This window comes from Lagenorhynchus albirostris, chromosome 17 (genome assembly GCF_949774975.1).
Source record: "Lagenorhynchus albirostris chromosome 17, mLagAlb1.1, whole genome shotgun sequence".
Taxonomy (NCBI): Eukaryota; Metazoa; Chordata; class Mammalia; order Artiodactyla; family Delphinidae; genus Lagenorhynchus; species Lagenorhynchus albirostris.
In genome coordinates this window covers 79,753,827-79,776,976 of record NC_083111.1, presented here as the reverse complement: position 1 = coordinate 79,776,976, position 23,150 = coordinate 79,753,827, and the positions used below count along the sequence as shown (strand labels likewise).

General features: G+C 56.9%; 1 protein-coding gene across 2 annotated transcripts in view; it reads left to right on the top strand.

The window, feature by feature from the left end:
- The first annotated feature begins 1,756 nt into the window (after window positions 1-1,756).
- SLC45A4 (solute carrier family 45 member 4) overlaps window positions 1,757-23,150 on the top strand; it is a 73,444-nt gene continuing 52,050 nt past the window's right edge. For both annotated transcript variants that reach the window (XM_060128493.1, XM_060128492.1), the window contains exon 1: window positions 1,757-1,828. The gene's annotated coding sequence lies outside the window, so the exon portion shown is untranslated. The remainder of the gene's footprint in view (window positions 1,829-23,150) is intronic.

The following is a 23,150-nucleotide window of genomic DNA, read 5'->3' as shown; positions in this document are numbered from 1 at the left end:
CACACGGAAAAGCACGCACGTGATGAATGCGCAGCTGGAGAACATTTCATAAACAGAACACGTCCCTGCAACCAGCACCCAGATCAAGAAAGAGAACCTCACCAGCACCCCAGATACCCCCTCTGTGTCCTGGCTCTGGCACTCCCTCCTCCGAGATTAATCACTATCCTAATTTCTACCACCATTTATACATTTCTACCAATTTATCTACATGGAATTCTGCATGCTTTAGGGTCTGGCTTTTTTTCCCCCTCAAAATCATGTGTGAGAGTCATCCACATTGTCGTATGTAGTAACAGATTATTCATTGTCATTGCATTATGTGAATATATCACAATTTATGTATCCATTCTATGGTTGATAGGCATTTGGGTAACTTCCACTTTCTGGCTATTACAAACAGTGCTGCTATGAACAGAAAAAGACTCATATAAGATAAGCATCTAGGAGGTCATAGGGTTTACATAGAATCCAGTACTTCTAAACAGATTTCCAAGATGGCTGCATCACTTTGCAGCCCCACTAAGTGGGGTATGAGAGTTCCAGTTGCTCCACTTCCCTGTCAACACTTCATATTCTCAGATTTCCTCATTTTTACTGCTCCGGAGGCTGTGCAGTGCACTCTTTATGTCTCAATCCCTTCAGCAACCCCATGAGATGGATTTTATGATCTCTATATTACAGTTGAGGACACCCAGGCTCTGAGAGGTGAAGTAATTTCTCCAAAGCCACTTAAACCCTGGCATGGGCGCAGGGCTGTCTGACCTCAGCGCATTATATCATCTGTTTCACTGTTTATCAAGCTGCCTTCCCCGACCTTGTCCCCAGGAGTTCCCATTAGCCCCATCCCAGGGATTACAGCCACTCTGCTTGCTGGCTGATACTGGATCGGTGCCGTGCCATGAGTCAGGCTGCGGAGTGGAAGGCCCCAGGTCCGGGGTCCTCCCCAGCTCTCCGGGGCGCTCATCGACTGGAAGGGGCAGGGGGTGGGGAGGGGGGCGCACTGAGCGTGGGAGATGGGGGTGGCGCGGGGAGGGGGAGATGTATCAGGGCGAGGTAGGGACGACCGAGTGGAGGGTAAGAGGAGGGTGTTTGCCGTCGCAGCTGGCGGCGGAGCCCACCCTTCCCGTCAAGGGCTGGGGGCGGGGGTTGGGCTGGGAGGAGGGAGTTTGCAGAGGTCTAGGCTGGTGGCGGGCCAAGGGGCTCTCCAGGCCCCTCTGCGAGGAGGGCGTTTGGGGAGAGGGAGGAGCGCGGTGAACGGGAGAGACGGGGGTTGCAGGTTCTCCCTCCCGCGGCTACCGAGAGGCACGCAGCCGGGGTCGGGGGTCAGGGCTCCAGGTTAGGGTCTGGTGCTCATGCCTCGAGGAGCGGGGGCTGGGGGGGTAGGCACGGCAGCCCCTACCCCGAGGCCGGAGGCTGGATGCGGCCAGGGGCGGGGCCTCGGCTGGCGGGGCGGGGCCGAGCAGTGGGCGGGGTGCACGGAGACCAATCGGCGCGCACGACGCGAGCCCCGCCCTGACCCCCGCGGCGGCTGCTGCATAGTCATGAGCGCAGGCCGGCGCTGCGTCAGCGGAAGCGGCGCGCGGCGGCTGTTTCCGACCTGATAAAGCGGCGTTGTCCCCGCGCGCCGGCCACAGCCTCGCAAGCGCTCCTTCTGACCCCGGGTCTATCGCTGACTGACCGCCTGCCCGGCCGGCCGGCCGAGGAGCAGCCGTCGCCGGGTCCCGCCGCCGCCGCACCCGGAGCGCCGCGCCCCCGCCGCCACTGCCCGGCCCGGCCCGGCCGCCCCGCCGCGCCGCCGCCCCGCGGCCCCGGCCGGAGGAGACAGGTGAGCGGCCGGGCAGCCGCCCCCGACCCCGCACCTGGGCACCCGGCACCTGCTGCTTCCCATGTCCACCCCACCCCCGCGCGACCTCGAGCTCCGGGTCCCGCTCCCGGCCCTCCTCGGCATCTCTTCCCCGGGGAGGGTGCTCCCACGCCATGGCCGGGAGCCTTCTCCCGCCTGGACACCCGCCCCTGTCCTTGGCCCTCTCCCTTCTCCCCGACTGCACCTGCCCGTCCTCGTCTTCGTCCCCCCAGCCTCCTGGAACATCCCGGGCCCCTCGCCGCGGTGTGCACCTTCCCATGGACCCTGTCCTGGTCGCATCCCTCAGCGTCCCCCACCCCTGTCTTCTCGGGTTACTCTACTCGGAGGAAGCCTGGCGCCTCGCCCCCTAGGTCCCGACCCTTCCCTGCGCCCTCGGTTTGATGTCGCCAACTTCTGAGAGTTCAGCCTCTGTCCCCTTTGCCTGAACCCCTCCTGCCCCCAGCACACGCACGCCCTCAGCACGCCTAGCCGGGCTTCCACACTTGGAACTCCGAGCTGACCCCCGGGGCTGTGCCTGTGTTTTTGTCTTATCTGCACTGTCCTCTGGTCTGTCCCTTTGAAGACACCTCTATTTCCCGCAGCCAAGCTGTGCCTGGAGGAGAGGGGCCAGTGCCTCGGTGCATCCAGGTCCAGAGCCCCTGCCCTGCAGAAGTCCCGGCACATTCATCTGCATCTCTGCACCGCTTTCCCTTTCCCTCCTGCCTCGCCCTCCTAGAGCTCTTGAACTTAACCCATTCCTCCCCAAGGTGTGTTGCTCTTGACTGGGCTCCGGGGGAACACATTCCAGCAAAGGGCTTTTTCAGAGGAGGTATGTCAAAATGGGAGGGGCGGTGGTTTGAAAAAAAAAGCACAGCCTCCTGATTAACCATTCATAGTGATTCTAGGTGTGTGTTTGTGTGTGTGTGGGGGGGACACACACTTGATCTCCTAGGGAGTGTGAGATTTTTTTCCTTTCCAGTGGGGGCACAGATGGGTCAGACTGAGCCAGTCAGCCCCATTGGATACCCCAGTTGACTCCCGCAAAAAGGGGCCTTGTCGCTTCTGGTTTGGGGGGCATCTCGTAGCCTAAGGCCTGGGGCGGCAGGAGGGTGTAGGGGATGAGTGATCGAAGCAGCTGTTGTGGGTTCACATGATTGTCCGGATCGAAGCCTGTTTCTCCTGGGAAAACCCGGGCCGATCTTTGCGGCATTACGTGAGTGAGCCCTGCCCTTCCCTGCACCTCAGCGTCTCTGCTTCTCCCGTCAGTAACGGACAGGTAGGGTTACCCACAGGGGGAATCTTTCGTCTCTTCCATTTTGTGCTTGTAGTAGGAGAAAAAGGAAGAATATAAAAAAACTGGAGCATTGGTTTACCGATGAAGTGTACTAAATGGCTGGGCATGAGAAACAGTGACCCCAGCCTCCTTTAAAAAAAAAAGCAATAATCTTCTCACTTTGCTGCTAGATCTGAATTATGTATTAAAAGAAGGAGTAAGAGTTTGTTCAGTGCTTGAGAGATCTTGCAGAATCCACTTGAAGGTGGGGAGGTGCAGTGACTGTGGCCTGGAGCTATGTAGGCCCCAGGTGGGAAGACCCAGGCAGACATAAAACGCCAGGGGTTCTGGAGAGAGGGTGGGGAGTAGGTTGTCTTAAAAATCAGGACTTTCAGTCCCATTCAGGCTAATTGTTTTTCATGGGCAGCAGCTGTAAAGGGGAGAAGGGGATCTTTTGAGATACATTTGAAATGCATATGAGGTATTTAGTGTCGGGTGTTGTGTGGACTGGGTGTCCCCCCGGGGAGGCTGCCCAGGGGGCTCTGGGCCTGTGAGAGTTGCCAGCTTTCCTTGCAGAGATGCGTGCTGCAGCCTTGGCCCTTGTCGCATCGTGAAAGCAGAGCAGAGATTGGACTGGGTGATCTCCAAGGCGGCTTGCAGTTTTTAACGTCCTGGGGCCCTCTCTGCCTTCAACTTTGCTTGTTGGAGAGTGGGACGGGGCGGGAGGAGCCTGGGAACGGGACCCTGCCCTCTCGGAGCCGGGAGATCCCGCCCTGCAGGTCTGCAGGGGAGGAGGGGCTGCGGCTGTGGCAGCTCCCCAGCCCCAGGGGAGGAAGGGGGCCCAGGAAGGTATTTTAGCCAGCATTTAGGGTACTTGGTGTTGGATTGGTTTTGTCCGTGTTGTCAGAGGGGCGGGTGGGGAGGAGAGTGGACGGGCTTCCCCGGGGTCTGGGCTTTGCTCTCATTTGCTGCCTGTGGCGCCGGTTGGTCCCTGTCAGTCGTCTGCACCCTCTGCCCTCTCTCACTCGTCCTGTGGGGCCCCGAAGCCCAGACCTGTGTAGCCGGCAGGGGTGGTTCGTGACCTAACAGCCTGGCACGGAGTGAGGGTGACTGGTGAGCGCCGTAGGTGGCAGACAACCCCAAATTGCAGTGCCCTCCTCGGGAACACCCCTGGCAGACCCGTGTCTGTAATTTGCGGAGCCGGAATGCGCTGGAAGCCGTTTTCCCTACTGAGGACGGGCGAGGATGCTGCTCCGCACTCGCTTCCTCTGGTTTCCTAGTTTTTTTTTTTTTTTAATCACAGCAGAATTCCGTTGATGAAGGTGTACTCAGCAAAACCCCATTAGGAGGGCTGCCTCGACTCCAAGCCAGGAGACATGAGAGCACTTTAGCTCTGCCGAGTGGAAATCTGACCGGAGGGAAAAAGCCTCCCAGATGAAGAGAGGCCACATAGAAAGGAGGGGGCGGGAGGGGATCCCCCGAGCAGGGGCTCCCAGGCCGAGGCCAGGCCCGCCACCCCTCCCCCACCCGTGCCTGGACAAGGTCCCCTTGTTTACATCAGCTTAATTTTCCCACCAAAGTCAATGAACAAGGATCTTTTTAAACATGGAACTTTCAAAATGTGCTTCGAGTGGCTTTTTTTTTTTTTTAAGGGTATGAAATGCTAACTAAGCCTTTGTGAAATAAGGCACTTCCGCGAACGGGGAGATTGTGGACCTTTTCAATGTGGGTGCAAAGGAGGCTTCCCTGCCTCTGTTCACAGCAGTATTCACGGCAGTCATTTCCATCCCGCTGCCACTTGGGCAGTGGTGACATTGCTTTGTGTCGCTGCTCCTTTGGCAAGTGACTTTTAGAGGAGGCATTTTAAGAAGATTAAGACCCACAGGCTTGCGGGGCAACAGCATGATCCCCGCTGTTTCCGTGGCACTAAGTGTTCCTTTTACACCCGGGTCCTGCAGCAGGGCCTGGACACTTGTCGTTCCCAGCATAACCGATGCGGATGTGCTGCCCGGATGCATGGGCAGTGGGTCTGTCTGGGTCGTTTGTTGAGTGCGCTCATCTTGGGTTAAGTACACTGCTAGCTTTTTGAGAGAGATGATGGGAAAGGAAACAGGTTCCCAAGGTTGGAGAGGTTTCTGAGTTCTCTTTGGCTAGTTTGGAAGCTCACGCAAGACAGAGGTCACCAGGGTCCATAGCAGGGCCCGCAGGGAGCCCCCAATGAGGGCGCACGCTGTGCTGGGCATTTTGCCCCCCAAGTGCAGGGTTGGGGTGCTGGCTGTCCTAAGGTGGGATCCTCCCGCAGCTGGAGGATTTGCAGAGTCTTTTCAAGTTACTGAGCAAGGCTGCCTTGCCCTCACTCCCCCCCACTCTGCTTGGCCCCAAGCCCAGGTGAGGGAAGCTTTGTTCCACCTGGGTCGTTGGTGTTTGCATCCTCCCAAGCCTGTTGAAGGATTTCGCTGGCAGTGAGGAAACCTGCATTCCTGAAGCAGTGCCCGAGAGGTGCTTTATTGTGCCGCCTTGAAAAAGTACTTTCCAACCTGGGATTATGTGGCGCAGCTGGTTTTGAGTTTTTGGAGTTTGCTGGAGGGTCTCTCCTGGGGTTTTGTCTTTAAATCCTGGAGCCAGGTGAACTGGTTGGCAATCAAATTCTTCCCATTTCAAAGAAAGGAAAATCTTGAGTGCAAAATTCATAGCAAACCCTTAATACAGATAAAGAGAGTGCATTTCTGGTCCAGATGTAGTGGTTGCTGTACTTTTACATGCAGATCTCGCTGCACAGTTTTAAGCGACCACTTGGATATTGCAAGGCCAGACAACAGTAAATAAGCTCCTCGTTGCCAACGTTTTCGTCACCATTTTAAGGAAACGTATTTATCCAAAAGAGGATGAGTTTGGGTTTGGAAAGAGAAAGGAATATTTTCCCATCAATTATCTTGAGGGGAGGGGTTTGGGATGAACTTGTTTATCCAGAGGGCATGGACGGAGGAGGGGCACCAGCTGAGGGTGTGGAAGGCTGCGCTTTCACCATTGCGATCACCTGTTAAGTTGGGGCTGTTTCAGAGGTATATTGCCTTAAAGCAGAGATCTTCAGACATTTTTGACCCGTTCTGTAAAATAACTTTGAAAAACTATGGGCACCTTTTTAAGTTGACATCTAAACTTTTTCCTTGTCGTTTAAAATAATGAAACGCTCTAATGACTTGAAAGCCTACCATCGCCCTTTGAAAAAAGGAGCAAAGTGTTCTGAACAGTTTTAACATGTGCATCTTCGTTTCTTCCTGAGCTCCTATGTTTGCTCCACTTTCCCTCCCGGATTTTACTCTAAGGCCACGCACTTTGATACTTGAAAGCCTTTTGTCGATCATTGTTCACACTTCTCTGTCACCAGAGTACACATAAACCGCAATTTAAAACATTTCTGTGATTGTGAGGCTGTGTTAATCCAGAAGAATTTTTTGTCACTGTAAATATCGTCAGTGCAAAAGTGGTCACAGAAGCAGAAATGTATTGTTGATCTCGATAATTACTGGATGTACAAAATAAAAACATTGGCAAGCGTGTCTTAAAGAGCTAGCTGGGTTGTGGGGGGAGGGTCCCTTTAAGGTGCCTCAATTAAAGGAATTACCCACCTGTCCTTGATGCCAGTTACACCCCACCACAGGGACTGAGGAAGGGAGAGTGTGAAGGTGACCTTGGTGGAGGGGGAGGGCACTGAGGCTGGGACTTCACCACCGGCCCTGTCACAGGCAGTTCAGCGCTGAGGATCTGTGAACTCAGACTCTCCAAGTCACCCACACCTGAGAACCCTGAGAACGCCTTTGCGTTTGCACCCATGCCTTAAGGTGCGGTGCTGCTCTGTCACCTTACTGTGCTCGGTGGATGGAGGGGTAGAGTATCTGCCACTACTTCACTAAGTGGTGGCGTCCATGCTGATACACGTGTACTTGCATATTTGATTGCATGTTTCCTAGATGGACTGTGTTAAAGGGCAAAAGGCAATACAGCTTGTAAGTGTGCGCATTTTGGTTAGTGGCAACGCGTTTTTATTTGGTTGGGTTAAAATTGAAGCCTATGGAATAGTGCTTTGAGTTAAAGAGGTTTTCGTTCGCCCTGCGGGGATCCTGTCAGCTTGCTCTGCCCGGCTCCCTTCTCCGGCTGCAGTGAGTGTGTCTGCAGGGAGGAGAGCGCGGTCTTTGCTGGTCTCCAGGGCGAGGGCCCCTGGGCTGGGGGAGGGCCCCTGGGGGTACAGAGGAGCCTGACGGGTCGGGGTTTGTGGAAATGGGGCCTCTCTCCCTGAGAAGCGGGTGAGGTTGGTGTTAGTTCCCAAACCTTCCTCCGAGCTGTTTGGAAGTCCTGGGCTGGTGTTCTCTTAGCTCAGCTGGAGATGCTCTCAAAGCATGGACACTTACTGTGTTTAGCCTAAGAGCCAATTGAAATTGGATAGGAAAGTAAGTTTAGTAATTAAACAACGACAGATTGCTCTGCCTTCACGCCCTGAAACAGGAAGTTCTTTGGCTCCAGGGCTGTAGAACGCGGTGTTGGGGGATAGCCTGTGACCCGTGAGAGATCCTGAGTAGCCAGGGGTCTCTGCTAATTCACGTGGTGGGGAGGAGGGCAAGGCTGCTCGCCCAGCTCTGTGGACGTTGCTCATGGGGGTCAGCTTCAAGTCCTACCATCGTTTGTCCTCAGATCCAGCTGTTAGCAATCCACTTAGGAATGCTTCACGTTGAATGTGGACAACATGGTTCCTCAGATTGTGAGGCAGAACCTTTGTTTCTAGAGATAAGTGAAGGTGGGGTCATGTTCCAGGGATCCTGGGGTGTATCCAGGTAGTGAGGAGATGGGCCAGGCGGTGCAGCCTCACCCGCCCTGTGGAGGGGGGTTGGGTGAGGAGCCTCCATTGAGCTCTGCGCACAAATCCCAGTTTACACTTGGCATTTTGGGCCTTGATGCTAAAATCAAGGGTTAAGGCCCTTACAACAAGGGCTTAGAGACAGGCCTGGGCTGCCCACGGGAGATCAGGGTGCCCAGGTGACCCTGCACAGCGGGGTTCAGTATGCATGTCGTGCTGGGGGAACTGGGATACTAGAGTCACCATTAGTGGCTTTTTAACATCACTTACGTAAAACTGTCGCATTAAAAGCTCGGTGGACAAAAAGCCTCCCCATCAGGCCCTCTGCTGGTTGGAGCTGGGCCTTCCGGGGGCCTCCAGCGCTGCTTCTCTGTCACTCTGGGCACCCACCGAGGGCAGCTGGGATTTGGAGCCGGGCCTTCCGGGGGCCTCCAGCGCTGCTTCTCCGTCATTCTGGTGCCCACCGAAGGCAGCTGGGATTTGGTGCTGGGGAGGATTGTGGGGTTGAGGCTGCCCTTTTCTTGGATTTGCCAGACGGTGGGCTAGGTTCTCAGCGAGACTAGTGGGACGGGCAGCTGAGACAAAGCTCAGGGCTGTCTAAAACATGCCTAGCTAGCTCATCCTTGAATTATTCAGATGTTGAAAGTGTTCTTAATTCTGAAGAGGATCCGGAGGGGCCCTGTGCCTTACTCTGCAGCAGAAATGTCGTAGAGCCCGGGGCTGTGCCATCGCTGACGTGGTGACCTTGGCCCAGAAGCCGCCCACAGCTCGGAGCTTCAGCCTCTGTTAGAAGCAGGGGAGCATAATGCGTATTTGTTCCTGGCACTTAGCAGGCCCAGGGAAGTAACATGTGGAGGGCTGGGTCCTGTGCAGAGCACTCGGCTCAGCCTCTAACAACCCGGCTGGGTCTGTGCTGCATTTCAGAGAGGAAAAGGAGGCACAGAGAGGTTAAGCGACTCGCCTGAAGCCACACAGTAAGCGGCTGAGCCTTGGAGCTCACCCATGGGGGTGCTGGGCCCGAGGTCTTGGGTCTCCTCTGTGGCACCGTGAGCCCTGGGGGTCGCCTCCACCCAGACGCATATACGTGTTTCTGAAGTTTGGGGATCATGGTTTTCTCTTCAGTGCTGTGACTCCGTGTGGAAAATATCGGTGCATTTCCACAGAATGAAATGTTTAACACTCACCAGACGCGAAAGAAAATGGCGACCATGTTTTCAGCAAGTGAACAAGGCGGTGGCAGTCACGCTAACACCGCAGACGGTGAGAAGAGACGGAGGGCTCGTGCGGCATCCTGGGGGTGCAGGTAGACGACGGGCAGTGTCACCGGCTAGCTATCAGTCCTTGGTTAATTCCTGACCGTTTGAGCAACTGCGGAGAGGCTGTGCGCCGATAAGAGCCCTGTGGAAGGGGGCAGTTTGTGGTTGTGAAGTTCAGATAGGCCTTTGATTCAGTCTCGAGGGGCTGGGGGAGAGCCTGGAAGCCCAGGGAGTGCAGGCCATGCCGCCTGCCTGGCTACCATATGGTTTGGGGAGAGTTTTAACAGTTTTTTTTTTTTTTTTTTGCGGTACGCGGGCCTCTCACTGTTGTGGCCTCTCCCGTTGCGGAGCACAGGCTCAGCGGCCATGGCTCACGGGCCTAGCCGCTCCGCGGCATGTGGGATCCTCCCAAACCGGGGCACGAACCCGTGTCCCCTGCATCGGCGGGCGGACTCTCAACCACTGCACCACCAGGGAAGCCCCCGGGTTAACTTCTGAATTTGCTGGTCACTCTGCACGGGAGGGGTGGTATCCCCGGTGTATAGATGAGAAAACTGAGGCCCAGAGGCCTTAAGGAGTCCATCTGGAATTCTATCTCGGGATTGAGTGCCTCTGTTAGAAAATCTGCTAGGGACAGTGGGAGATGCAAAAACAGTTTTAGCCTAAGCAGAGAGGTGACAGCTGAAGAATAATACACAAACAAGAGTGATGACTGTGCTGGCCGAACACACAAGATAATTATTATCATCCTCAGGTGAGCCTATTCAGGGAGGGTTTCTTGGAAGTGGAGGCTCTTATAGCTGGCTCAGGAAGAAATAAAGCCTGACTGTCAGGGCCTGAGGACGCAGTGCTGCTTTGGATGGTGGAGATGGGATGCCCCTTCAACTACATCTATTTTAATAAGTGACGACCCCACCTGGGTTGCCACAGTGATGTGTCCGGGGAAGAGGCACCGCCAAGCTTCGATGGTGCTGCCCTCGCCGGAGCCTGACCGCCTGGACTGCTGGGCGGGGCAAGGCCTTTGCCCCAGAGCTGGAGGACGGGGCAAGATGTGCTGCTGGCCGGCATGGAGTCCTTGAACTTCTCAGATCCATTCTTCTCTGCCACGAGTGGCATCTGTGGGGCCCCGCTGTGCCCTGCCCACTGCGGTTCGGCTGATGGGAAGGAGCTGCCTTCAGCACGTGCCCGTCGAAGCACACGGATTAGCCGTGGCTTAAGTGTGTTTGCTCACGGATCAGCCAAGCCCCCTGCCCCGGTCAGCGCGTGTCGCTCCCCACTCACCCAGCTGCTCTGCTGGCCTGGCTTCCAGTCTCCCCTCCTCAGGGTCCCCGTGTTCTTGCTGCGGCCGGGGCCCCTGGGCAGCTCAGGAGATGAGACTGCAGCTGTACCCGCTTGGTGAAGCCTGCACACCCCCAGGTCCCCGCGGGAGGGTGGCTGCTGCAGGCCAGTTTCTCTGCCGCGGAACCGTCGTAGGGTAGCAGGTGGGGGGCCGAGAAGGGGCTCGTCCGCCCTGGCGTCTGCTGAGTGCTGGGCAGCTTTCACGCACAGCTTCTGGCATTTGAACGTAAAAGAGCCCTTGATGAGCTGTTATCCCCGTTTCTATTGATTGATTGATTGCTGTGTCGGGTCTTCGTTGCTCTGTGCGGGCTTTCTCTGGTTGTGGTGAGTGGGACCTACTCTTCGCTGTGGCTCGTGGGCTCTAGAGCGTGGGCTTCAGTAGTTGTGGCGCACGGGCTTAGTTGCTCCGCGGCATGTGGGATCTTCCCGGACCAGGGCTCGAACCCGTGTCCCCTGTGTTGGCAGGCAGATTCTCAACCACTGCACCACCAGGGAAGTGAGATATTCTTATCTTTAATAATGGGATTGAGGGACTGACAGTGTTCATTTCCCAGCATAACTGCCTCCCCACCCCTGGAAGCCAGAGGGAGCACATGTGGCCATCGGCAGTGGTGCCTTTGTGGTTCCATCCTGTACTTTGCAGAGCGCCATGCGTTTTTTCCACGTTGTGGGTGTGATATAAGTAAATTGCTGTCTTTACGGTGAATTGCTAATTTGCGTTAAATAGGGCCTACATGTCCAGTTTATGTGGAGTTGCCTTTAGGTTCTGTTTTCCTCGCCACTGACCCGAGTGGCAGTGGCTGCACGTATGTGTGTGAACCCAGTTCTGATGAGTCACGTGTGCCTTGGGCCCTGAGGGCACGCAGGCCTCAGAATCTGCTTGCACTTCCTACTTACTGTCTTGCAGCTGAGGGTCAGTTTCAAGGCTGATGGGTTTTGTCTTGATTTGATAACAAATTGACCAAGAACTTCAGAGAGTCCCTCCTTCATACTTGTCTGGAGGTCGCGGGATTTGCCGTTGCCAGCTTCCGTGCCCCGGGGTGACCGCATGTGTGTCAGTGTCATGGAGGGGTACTCTGGCTGTATCGTTCTCATCCTGCTGGTGGCAGGAAGCAGGTGGCCTCCACAGGCAGAGCCGGGAGAGTTAGCACCATACAAAGGGGTGGGCAGGGCTCCGGGACCACAGCAGCCCCTCTGGAAGCCACCCCTGGGCCGAGGGGCACTGGGAGCAGCAGTGACCAGGGCCATGCGAGGGGAGGGGTCTGTAGGAGGTGGGGTGGCCTTCCACAGGGGGTCCTGGTCAACCAGTGGTGACGCGTCAGGGCGGGAGCCTGGGAGCCCAGTGCCCTCGGCTCTCCTGCTCTACCCCTGGGCAGAGTGTGCCGGCATGTGGGACCAGCCTCCTGCCTTCTGCCGCCTGGCGTGGGAGCTGACAGCTGTGGGTTTTATGGTAAGTTGGGGTCTTGGCAGTGCCGCTGAGAAACCCAGGCCCCCCATGGGCTTGTGGGTTTCAGGCCCCTTGTGCACAGGCCGCTTTCTCCTTTCCCGGGGCTGCAGATGGGCTCCGTGGTGTGCAGGGTAGCTTTGGAGCATCTCGAGGGCAGCTTGAGCCCCCTGATGCACGTGCGCTGGGGGTACAGTGAGGGGCTGGAAGAGGGCGGAGAGCCTGGGCTGGATCACGGTCTGAACCCCGTGGTCCCAGCGCCTGGTGGACGGCTCTGGAGCCAGGCACCAAGGGAAGAGCAGGACTGTTCTCTGGGTCTGAGGGAGGTGGGCGATGCCCAGACCCCACGTTTAAGTGCAGATCAAATTAACGTATTACCTGGAGTACAGCTCGTGTTTGTTTATGAAATGTGAGGCCAGTGTTTTGCTGGCCTGTTTTTTTCTCACTCGTGCCTCCCCAGCTTGCCCCGTCCTGGGTTACTTTTCAAAATGAATGAGCTAATACAATATACAGAAGGTTCAAAACAAGCTCATTATCGCCCTGGCGAACCACGTAAATAACATTTATCCTGGACTCCAGTCCAGACATCAGGGCTTGCCAGGCTGACTTTATTTCGTTTGACAGAATGACAGTCGTTTTACTTACAGTGGTTTGTATTTTTGTCTCTTCCTTTAGGATAAATTGTAGAAATTGTGGTTTGATCTTTACTTTCTGATGTCACCGTGTGTGTGTATGTGCGTGCGTGTGTGTGTGTGCGTGTGTGTGTGAGTGTGTGTGTGTGCTCCAGAAAATTCTCAGCTCCGCAGTAATCTGGGCTGGTCCTTGTCGGTTTTCCTAAATTTAGAATTGATCTTTCCACTTTTCTTTGTTTCTACCTGCCTTTTTTGTTTGTTTGTTTGAACCTAAATTGCTCAGCTAAATTCTAAAGGAAATTACAAAAGTAAAGACTGACTTTAAAAAATCATGAAAAGATGATGTAACAGCCCTATCACAGCAAGAATCCCTCTGGGCAGTTGAGTGACTCTGCTTCCCTCCTCCTTCCCTCCACCTGGTTGGGGTCATGGACTCCTTTGAGACTTTGCTGAAAGTTATGGACCTCTTTCTCTCAAAAGTGCAGAGACACCATCTTTTGTGTGTGTTATGGAGGATTCATGGGTCTCCTGACACCCCCGAGTATGGTCCCCCGGGCCCTGGTAGAGGGCCCTGCACGGTGGGCTGCCTGGTCTGTCGCATGGAGCGGCTGGCGCTCCCCGATTGGCAGTTCCAGAGATCAGCCCCGAGGGCGGTGGCTCGAGGTGTTTCCCGGCTGCTGTGACTGGGATGTGGGGCGACGGCCCACTGTACTCGGGGGTCCGTCAATGGCACTGGAGAGTCTGAAAGCCGTGGTCCGAGCGCCAGCTAGAGCGGCTGTGGGATGCTGTCATGACAGTGACATTGGGATGCTCCAGTTCACTTTGTGGGGAACGTAGTGTAGTTAAAATTAGCAGCAGGAGCCTCCAAGAGTCAAGGTTGTCCAAGAGAACCGAGCAATGTCGTATTGGGTGGCGGGTGGAATTCCCAGCCCAAGCTAAGCCGAGGTGGAAGGGTCAGGCTCACAGCTGCCACTCGCGGGGCCTTGGTGCTAGTGCCAAGTCCTCAAGAGGGGCGCTGGGTTAGACCTCTGCCGGCGCTGCCCCTTATGTGGTTAATCCCAGAGGTGGATGTGGCCGTCTGCTTGGAGAGCGGGCCACCCCGCACCTGCGGGTTTCCCATCCACGGATATGGAGGGCCGACCACACCATGCAGTTTTATAGTGTAAGGGAGTCCTGAAACCAGTCCCTCATGGGTACCATGAGACGGATGTATTCATTTATATAAGGTGTAACATTATAGTACAGTATACTCTCTCATATGTGTGTGTATTATGTTATAGCAAGTTATCTGTTATGACATTATTTAACTGTACAGTATAGCATATTGTACATAATACACATTATATGTATGTAATGTGTATAGCGGAGTCTAATATCGTAATGTGTACTTTTTAAGTTTTGCTCTTTTTTTTTTGTTTTGGCTGCGTTGGGCCTTTGTTGCTGCGCGTGCGCTTTCTCTAGTCGTGGTGAGCGGGGGCTACTCTTCGTTGTGGTGCGCGGGCTTCTCATTGCGGTGGCTTCTCTTGTTGTGGAGCACAGGCTCTAGGTGCGCAGGCTTCAGTAGTTGTGGTGCACAGGCTCAGCAGTTGTGGCTTGTGGGCTCTAGAGCACAGGCTCAGTAGTTGTGACTCACGGGCTCTAGAGCGCAGGCTCGGTATTTGTGGCGCACGGGCTTAGTTGCTCCGCGGCATGTGGGATCTTCCCGGGCCACGGCTCGAACCTGTGTCCCCTGCACTGGCAGGCAGATTCTTAACCACTGTGCCACCAGGAATGTGTATTTTATTTCAAGTTCTTTGGGGGGATGTCTAGGATTCCAGTCCCCCACCAGCTCCTTTTCATTGATAACTTGAGGGACAGCGTGTTTCTTAGGTCTGAAGCTGCAGGGCCAGGCTCCCCTTGGTGCCCCTGTGTCCTGGGCCTGCTTTGCCCTGAGTCTGTTTGCCTGGCAGAGCAGGGGGGCCTGGGGTTTCCTCCGGCCTTCAGCACCGGCCTCCTCCGGGCCCCCTCTGCAGAGCCCAGAGCCACCCGGGACCCCCCCGCCCCCGCCTCTGCCACTGGGCCAGTTAGTTTTTCTTGAGACAGGACGTGTGATCCTTTCCAGCCCACCTCCGCTAAGTGGGGAAGAACCCAGAGTCCCACCCGCTTATCAGATCACCTCTGCATGCTCTCCAGAAAAGGAAGCACAGCAGTTCCTGATAATTCTCAGCAATCTCTTACCCCATCTGCAGCCCTAAAGATTAGAATTATGGGAAGCCACAAGTCAAATCACATCTTTGTGACTTTATGCTTCACTCTAATGGTTGTTATTGTGTGTGAAAGGTGAAGTAAAGGTTGTTTTAAACTTTTTTTTTTTTTTTTTTTTTTTTTTTGCGGTACGCGGGCCTCTCACTGCTGTGGCCTCTCCCGTTGCAGAGCACAGGCTCTGGACCTGCAGGCCCAGCGGCCATGGCTCACGGGCCCAGCCGCTCCGCAGCATGTGGGATCCTCCCGGACCGGGGCACAAACCCGTGTCCCCTGCATCGGCAGGCGGACTCCCAACCACTGCGCCACCAGGGAAGCCCTAAACTAAGACTTTTGATCAGGCCAGGTTTTAATTTCTTCCTTGAAAGGAGCAAGCACAGCCCTCGCTGGCTCCCCACCTCGCACCCAGCAGCCTCTCTGTGCCGTTTCACGCCACGTTTCCAAAGTGTGCCGTGGTTCTAGACACCTGTGTCCAGCTGCCTGCCTGACCTCTTCATTTGGAGGAGGAGGATTCCCACGAAGAAGCAAGACCAGGATGGGGCTCTGGCCTCTCCCCTCTGATTCCTGCTGTCTCTCCCAGCCCATTAGCAACACTGTTGATGGCTCATAAGAGCACTGGGAGGCGGTACCGCTGGCAGGGCTGCTGTTCCTGTGTGCCCACCACTTAGCATCCTTCTGGACAAGTGACCTCTAGTGCCTCAGTTTTCTCGTCTGTAAATTGGGGCTAAGAATAGTATTCATCACGTTGAACTGTTGCAAGGATGGAGTGAGTGCACATATAGAAAACATCAGCAATAGTAATTGGCGCCTAGGAAGTACTTGCAGAGTTTCAGCTGCAGTGTTGCACCCGCACGAAGCAGTTGAAGACCCAGTATCTGTGGAGAGACTTGCCGGCTCCCGAGAGGAAGGGATGAGATCGCATGGGAAATCGGGCCTTCCGGGGGCCATCCACTCCTGGGTTGGGTGTTGGAGCGTGTGCCTTCGTGCAGGGGCAGAGCCAGCACTCCTGGGCGCAGGGACGTCGGGCCGAGCTGGGCGGGAGCGGAGGGAGGTGGTGCTGGAGGAGGCCAGCAGGGGGACCGGCAGCTGGGCTGTGCGGCACGCTTGGCTCCGTGTCCTGGCAGCAGCTGTGGAATAGGGCGGGCTGTGAACAGAAGTGAGGTTCTGGTTCCCTGGGTGGGAGCTGGTTCCCCAGTGCCGGGTGGGGGGGGACTAGCTTGGGGTCGGGGCGTGGGAGTGGCCGGCCTGTACGCACAAGTTGTGATCCGGTTGGGAGGGTTGGAATTCTGGGAGCTGGGAGGGGCCTGGGCCTGCACGGGGTGGGGCAGCACAAGAGCCCAGGGGCCCATGGCTTGACCCCCCCAATGGAACCCTTAGGGTGCTGGTCTGCTGCTGCCCGTCTGAGCCCCCAGCCCAGCGGCCATTGGCCCAGCTGCACCTGCTGCAGCCCTTGGAGGGTGGTGTGATGGGAGGTGGCACAGTGAGCCTTTTACGGCCTGAAGTCTTTTCTTGATAGACTTATCAGATGCCCCAAAGAAAAACACCTCTTTAACCAAATACATAATTTTCCTATTTGTAGTTAACTGCCTGTAATTGGCTGTTCAGCCAGCTCGGCCATCTTGGCCTTGGGAATGTTCCATGTTCCTTTGGAGGAATTTGGAAATCCAGATGCACCACGCAGGGTTAACAAGGGGGCCAGCCCTGGGGTGGTCAGGGGGGCGCAGGGGCTTGGAGGGCCTTGGAGGAGGGAGGCTGGGGAGGGCGGTCCCGGGCGAGGTGCGCACCCGGCTCGCCTGACCCTGTTTGATGGTAGCTCACTCATGAAAACACCCATGACACACCCAGGTGACCTCACCTGTCAGGCTGTCAGGGCAGCTGAGTCATGATGCTGTAAACTGTATCCCCAAGGGAAGGTTTGTAGCTGTGGTTATGTCTTCTCCCTGTTAAAATTAGTCTGGAGGGGAGAGTGAGGTGTGCTGAGTTTATAGCTTGTCTATCACAGGCTTCCTGCCAGCCCAGCAGGCCTTTCTCCTGTGATGGCAGTGCTCTCCACGTGTGGTTTTAAGCGGGATCCGAGCTCGTGGAAGTGGGAGAGGTGGGACGGTGCTTGCGGCCTGGAGAGGACAGTGGCTTCCTTGGTCGGGCAGTGGTCTTGGGACCTGGTTTGCCGCTTTGCTGTTCTGGCATTCTTAGTGTAGGGTGATGGATACTGCAGGCGGAGCCCTACAGCATCACGAGGAGCACCCCGCCCCCTGCAGCTGGCGGGGAAGGTATCTCGGCGGGGCTGGCCGCACGCAGGTGTGAGCAGTTTGCAAAGGGCAGTGACTTTTGTTTCGCTGGGGGCAGGTGTGCACAAGGTGGACGACAGCGGCGTGGAGGGGAGGGCTGCTGCTGAGGGGCCGCCTCCTGGCTGGCTGCAGACACGGGCAGTCCTCCCGCGGGTTAGGGGGCTGAGGGGCCGCGGGAGTCTCCTGGCTGGCTGCAGACACGGGCAGTCCTCCTGCGGGTTAGGGGCCCAGGGCGGGGGCAGGTTAATGCAGGTTATTGTGTCCATTGGGCCTCAGTGGGGAAGCGCTTGCTGTTCAGCTGTAACTTATTGGGCTTATATTTGCCTTATTCTGGAGAGGATTTAAGATGGCTTAGGTAGAGAATGTACTTCAAAGGCGTTTTTTCCAGATGCAGCAAGGTATGTCTGTAGCCCTGCATGCTCATACCTCACTCTGCCTTGGTCTGTTTGCAGTGAGCGCACAGGGCTCCCCGCCGGGAAGCTTCCCGGGGGCACAGAGGGGCATTTGCTGTAAGCCACCGTTGTTCCTCCTTGTCTGTTCCCAAGTCCCATCTTTCTGTCAGGGAGCTGGAAGCAGAGGGACTGTGAGCTCAGACTCCCGCCTCGCCGGGGGCTGGGAAGGGGGCACAGGTGGAGGTGTTAGGGCCCTAGCCCAGGGGCTGCCAAAGGGCTGGAGCCAGGCCTGTCTCCCTTGTGCCTTTGAGGCAGCTCTCTCTCAGGAGATGCCCAGAAGGGGGGCCCGAAGTGCCCCCCACGGCCCTCCCTCCATGTGACCCCCTCACGCCCTCCCTCCCCGCTGCCCCTTCCGGCTGACAGCCCTCATATGTGTCCTGAGAAGCGGTGTCTTGTGGACTCCCTGCTTGTGGACTGACGTCAGAGGGTGAAAAGCCCCCTCACTGGTTCTAGAAGCGTTGCTAAAACTCCTGATGGAGCGTCTTCAGGGACTGTTTGGGGAAGACTAAACACCCTCATGTTTGCACACATCCTGGGCTCCCTCGGGTGGGCCTCAGGAAGTGTGTACAAACCTGTGCGTTCAGTTGCTCCTTCCTCTGTCTCTTGAGCGTTTGGTACCAGCCTCTGTCATGGGCCTTCAGTGTGCATCCTGTCCCTGCCTCTCGCTTTCCCCCTCGCCTTGCTGGCCTTGTTTCTGGGGGCGTGCAGGTCCTCGGGAAACACCTTCAGTGAACGTGGGCACAGATGTGCACCGCAGGACATGCAGACGCGCAGGAGTTTAAAGACCAGCTGCTCGGATGGGATTTATACCCTGGGAGTGTGTGTCCAGTCCTCTGAGTTGGGTCCCTCTGCGGAAAAATGGGACACGCTGTGGTCTGGGCTGAGCACAGGGCCTGTCAGCCTGGAGGGGGCACTCAGCGATGCTTCAGGTGAAGGTTGAACAGCTGTGGGTGACTGCCGGTATTGCAGCCCAGGCAGGGACCGGCCGTGGCGCGAGGCTGTGGCCCTCAGCTCAGAGTGATAAGTGGGGTCGTGACCCAGGAAGGCCTGTTGAGATTTTGGGTGTCGGGTGTGGTCCCAGCGGCTGCTGTTGCAGAAGCTCTCGGGCCGAGGCCCCGGGGTGAAGGCAGGGACTCGCGCTTCCTTCTCCCTCGCTGGAGACGGTGAAACGCGGGCGGTGGAGGGAGCCGGCCTGGGCGGTGGAAGGAACCCTGCTGGGGAGCCGCGCTGACCCTGAGCCCCACTCAGCTCCGTTTCTGGTTCTTCTCAGGCCTTTCCAGTCATGCGTTCTCCGGAGTTGGCCTTGCTGGGGGCCGGTGCGTGGGGTGAACGCCCAGGAGACACACGGCGGAGTGGACACTTGCTTTCTCCCGTGTGAGGCCCCGTGGGGACACAGAGGAGTCCCTGGGCTGGGGAGGGGGCAGCGTCCAGGAGGACCCGCCAGAGGGAGCGAGAAGCTTTCTGCATCTCAGCCTCTTTGCAGAACTGAGCCGGACAGGGGCCAATTTGGTATATTGGATTAGGTTTTTATCCCCCAGGAGAGAGACCAAATAAACAGAATAGAGTTACTTTGGGCCACTGGCCAAACGGGAAATATTTTGGGTCTGGTGACCTTTTTCTTCGGGTCACTATTCACTGTAGAAGGTTTTGACCCGTATTCCATTTCAGAATAGGAAGAACGGCTTATTTTTCAGAGTGGCAAATAAGGAAAAGAATGAAAGTATCTCGGAGTCTCTGTTTCCAGAGGCTCCCCCGGGAGGAATATTTTTATAGACACCAGACGTCCTCACCAGCCCCGGCCAACTTTCCATCCCGGGATGATGGGGTATGCCGTGAGCTGGCTGGCGCCTGCTGGGCCCCTCCGCTCGCCTCTAAAGCCAGCACCTGCCCCTCTTGTCGCTGCGGCCAGCCGGCCTCGTTGGGGCCCGTGCTGCGTGCCTCTCAGCTCCCCCTGTGACTGCGAGCTCTCCTGGGATCTTCGCAGATCACAAACCTCAACACGATTGAACTGCAGAAGGTCACTGTCATCCCTGAATCTCAGGGTACAGCAAGTGCTTATATAGCTGCTGTCAAAAGCCGGGGAAGCAGTGTGACCTCAGCCCTTGTTAAGGCAAGGCTGTGCTGTGAAGACCACACAGACGTCCCACGGCTGACTCACTCAACCTTGGTAACGGGCACAGGGTCCACGCAGCACGTGTGTGACGTGTACAGCGGAGGCTCTGCCCCGTGTAGACGTGCGCGTGGCTGGCACGGACTGTGGTGCTGGACCACCAGGCACCGTCCGCCTGCACCCTGACTTCATGTTGCCGTCGGGGTTGGAACTGCTCGGCATCTCGGGTCTCGACTGGGGGGCAAGTCCGGGTCTGCGTGGCCCCTCCCTCTTCTGTGCCTTTAAGCTACGGAGCGGTCGTCATGGAAGAATCCCTATAGCTGTGCGGTGAGGGGACTGAAGCCCCTTTGCTGCCCTTTGTCCCGTGGCCCCGGGGTCCCCCTAAAAGTGTAGGAAGAGTTGGGAGCAGCGTTGACCTGGGATTTCTGGAGAAGCTGAGACCTTGTAGGCTTCCTTGTTTGTGTTCCATGCTGCCTGCGTCTCCCGTGTGTCCCTGGGCACTGGACGGGAAGCAGGGGGTGGGGGTGGGGGGAAGCCCAGAACTTGGGGGCGGGGGCAGCTCCTGTGACCTTAGACACCGGCCTGCTTGGAGGGGCTGCTGCTGGCTCCCCACGGGGAGAAGCGCCAAGTGCCCCCAGCTTTTCTCAGCGTAGAGGCCCTTGACGTCCTTGGGGGGGTCCTAGGCTCGCCACCCTTGGCCCCCCCCAGAAGGCTCTGCATACAGCTCAGGACGTGCAGGGTCGTTTGGTGGTGAGGTTGTGGAGTTCGGATGTAGCAAGCTGTAAAGGAGCAGAGCTCAGGTGGTTGGGTGGTTTACCGATGATCCCCTGTACCTGCAGCCTGGCCAGAAACGCCTGCTGGCCGCCCGGCGCTGGTTCCACGCGGAGCCGGACCCAGGTCCCCTGCACCAGGCCCGCCCCGCTGGACTGGGCGGAGGCCGTCTGAACTTGTGCAGACCCTGTTCTGCCACCTCTCATTCTGGCCTCATCCAGCTTGTGCCACTTCCAGGCGGCCACACAAACAGTAACCCTGGAGCCTTAGGCGGGAAAGAGACAAGTGCAGGCCCCAGACCTGCGGCCGCTTGCTCAGGCTCAAAGGCATAGCCGCCTCCACAGGGAAGGAGGTCGTCTGTTGCGTGCAGCCTGGGCCTTGGGCGATGAGGGGTGAAGTTGGCCACTCTGGAGGGCGAGGAAGGCGAGAGCAGAGGGACAGCAGAGGGGAGATGTGAGGGCGGGGTACCAGGAGGGCTGAGCCGAGACAACGTCCGAGGTGCCCCTCAGTCTGGCTACGCCTTGTGCTGGGGACAGAGGAGCAAGGGGCCTGGAAAGTCAGCGGGAGGAGAGGGGGGAGTGAGTGATGCCCCCAGTGGGGGCAGGACAGCCTAGGGAGGGAGGAGGGGCCACAGGCTAAAGGGAACTGTGTCACTGGTCACAGGTTGCATGGGATGTGGCACACCTGTAGATTCTTCTTGTCGAGACAGGTGAGCACGCGTATCGGGCTGTTGCGAGTTCACAGAGCCCTCCTCCAGCTCCGTTCAGGACAGACGGCCAGGTTTCAGAACTTTGAGGAGGCCCCGGTATGGGGGCACCTGGGAGGCCAGGAGGGGCTGGTGTCTCTGTCGCTGTCGTCCGGCACCCCGGCCTCCTGGCCTCGTTTCTCCTTTGAGGGTGGGGGAAGGGCTGCACCATGTCTGGCTCCTCCAAGCCGCCACCGTCTCTGACCTGGAGCCCGACGATTGTGGCTTCTTGTTCTGCTTCCAGAGGAGCTTCGTGGCCGTCCTCACATTTGCTCCAGGCTCCTTGAAGCCCCACGGCCCACCTGGGTGAACTCCGAGCTCTTGCCCTCCCAGCCCTGCGCGCCCCCGGTCTGCCTTGGGGCTCTGGACAGCACGCCTGACCCCCTCCCAGGCCTGCCCGCTGGGCTGTGCCGTCCACACGTGGGTGTCCCCATGGAGGGGAAGGGCGGGTCACGGTGGAGGGAGCGAACCCACCTGCTCTTGCTGGAAGCCCCGTGCCCGGTGGCTGCTGGGGGGCAGGCAGCGCGGACACAGGATACCGCGTGGTCTAGGCCAGGGCGCCTCCCCTCAAGGCACCTGAAAGTTGGGGGTGGGAGGGTCAGGGAAACCCTCACCTAGACGTCCAGTTGCCCGTCCTGCTTTCCGCTCTCCCACTCTCCAGCACCTGTTTACACACCTCCTTGCTGGTCATCCTAGTGGTAGGGCAGGTACTGTGCAGGAGGCAGGGTTGTGGGTCAGCGGCTCGGGACCTTCCTTGACAGAGAGAGGCTGCACTTGGTTCTGCTAACTGAGTAGGACCCTCAACCTAAATTGTTTTACTAATAAATATTTATCTTTCCTAGTGACCATTCTGGGTAAAAATCCTCAGAAAACTGACGGCATCGTCATTATTAGATTACTTTTTAATTCTTCTGGGCCATTCAAACCAAACTTAAATTCTCAGTTAGCCGGTTCCCGGTTGTTTTGGTGATTTGTGTTCTTTAGGACTAAGTACCTGAACAGCGCATCCTCTGCAATGGAGGCGAACAAAGGGTTCCATTCGCCTGGGAGTTTTCAGCACAGTCTTCTCCGAATGTGATCAGAGGTGCCCGTCCTCCTTCACAGCCCTGAAGCAGCAGCATTATTCCGCATCACTGCATTATTCTGCATGACGCGTCGTGGCATTATTGCATCCCCCAAACTGTGTGTTGGTGTGGCCGCCACCTCCAGGTGTGGGATCTGCAGGCAGAATGTCTGAGTCACAGCTGTTACCAGCGGCTTGGCATCCACATCTCTGCACCGTTTCCTGCCGTCGAGTTCAGAAGCTCAGCTCGTTTCCGGAGCGTTTTGAGCTAACTCGTGGGATGCTGAGACTCTTGAGGCTGCCCTGCTCTGTCTCGGAGGGAGCATGGCATCTGAGGAGCCAGGATGTGGGGGTCCAGGTCTGTGGGACCCCGGCTGAGTCTTCTGTCCCGCCCCTTTTGCAGCCACTCCCTGAGCCACCTGCTTCGGGGGAGCCTTTCGCGTCCCCTGGTGATGCCTTCGTCCCCTGTGCTGTGGCCGCCGTTGTGAGTTTGCATCCAGCTCCTGCTGAGTTTTAGGCTCACAGGCCCCCCGGGGGAAGTCAGGGTCAGTAACTTCTGGAGCCAGTCGTGGGAATTGGCCACAGAGCTGTGCCGCGCGCCCACCCGACTTGGCCACGGGGGTGCTGACCGACAGGGATCCCTGGGCGTCGTGTTAGCCCGCCCTCCCCTGGCTGCTTGCATTTGGCCACCCAGGCGACCTACCTGTCTGTCAAGAAATTAAGTTTAAATCACAGTTAAGCTGGAACGCTCCTTGTTCACTTTCACCCCAACGGTCATCTTAAAATCTCTCCTTTTAATTAACTCCATTTTCCCTGCCAGGGTGGTTTGCAGACAGAGT